The following is a 1,497-nucleotide window of genomic DNA, read 5'->3' on the forward strand; positions in this document are numbered from 1 at the left end:
TGAAAGACACTTAATGAAATGCTCAACTTACTTAGCTATCAGAGAAATGCAAATTAAAACAACTCTGAGATTTTAAGAATGGCCAAAAACAAAAATATTGATGACAACTTATGCTGGAGGGGATATGAGATAAAGGAAACACTCCTGCATTGCTGGTGGGAGTGCAAATTGGTACAGCTGCTTTGAACATCAGTACAGTGATTTCTCAGAAAATTCGGAAACAACCTTCCTCAACACCCAACAACACCAATTTTGGGTATATACCCAAAGTATGCTCAGTCGTACTATAAGGACATGTGCTCAACTATGTTCACAGCACCATTGTTTGTCATTGCCAGAACCTGGAAACAACCTAAATGTCCCTCGACCAATGAATAGATGAGGAAAATGTGGCATATTTATACTACACAGCAGAAAAGAATAACAACATCTTGAAATTTGAAGGCAAATGGATGGAGCTAGAAAATATCATATTGAGTGAGGTAACCCAGACCCAGAAAGACAAGTATCACATGTACTCACTCATAAGTGACTTCTAGTCATAAAGCAAAGAAAACGTAGCCTATAATTCACAATCCTAGAGAACCTAGACAACATTGAAGACCCTAAGGGGGACATGCATGAATGTAATCTTCATGGAATGTTGAAAAAGATGAGATCTCCTGAGTAAACTCGGAGCATGGGGACCATAGGAGAGAGTTGAAGGGGAGGGGAGAGGAAGGGAGGAGAGCACAGAAAAACGTGTAGCTCAACAAAATCAATAAAAAAATAATAAAAATTGCCCATTAAAAAAGAGAAGTAGGAGAGGGATATGATGTGGGATTCCCCTATATATGCTGTGATTACCATTAATGAATAAAGAAAACTAGTTGGCTTGGCCTGATAAGGTAGAATGGAGGTAGGTGGGGAATCTAAACTGAATGCTGGGAGAAAGAAGGGCAGAGTCAAAGAGTCGACATGTAGTCCTGCTGGAGACAGACACCGGAACTTTGGCCAGTAAGCCACAGCCACGTGGCTATACACAGGTTAATAGAAATGGGTTAAATTAATATGGAAGAATTAGCCAATAAGAAGGTAGAGCTAATGGGCCAAGCAGTGATTTAATTAATACAGTTTCTTTGTGATTATTTCAGGGAAAAGAGGCTGGGAACCAACAAGCAGCCCTCTTCCTACAGGGATGTAGTTCAATGATAGGTGATTTGGCCACCATGCATGAATCTGAGTCTGTGGCAAGAACTTATGTATATGTTGTTTATTTGGGAAGGGCTCCTGGGAGGTAAGAGAGAGATGGGGACCATATAGGAAAAGACAAAAGGAGAGGCATTTCATAGTAATAAGTGTGTGGTCTTTTGAATAAGAATAAACCCCCATAGGCTAATATAGTTGAATGCTTAATCATCAGGTGGTAGATCTCTGATAGGATTAGAAGGATTAGGAGGCATGCCCTTTTTGGAGGAAGTGTGTTCATGGGGTTGGTTTCAAAATCTCATTCCAGGC

Source organism: Microtus ochrogaster, chromosome 18 (assembly GCF_000317375.1).
Source record: "Microtus ochrogaster isolate Prairie Vole_2 chromosome 18, MicOch1.0, whole genome shotgun sequence".
NCBI classification, from domain to species: domain Eukaryota; kingdom Metazoa; phylum Chordata; class Mammalia; order Rodentia; family Cricetidae; genus Microtus; species Microtus ochrogaster.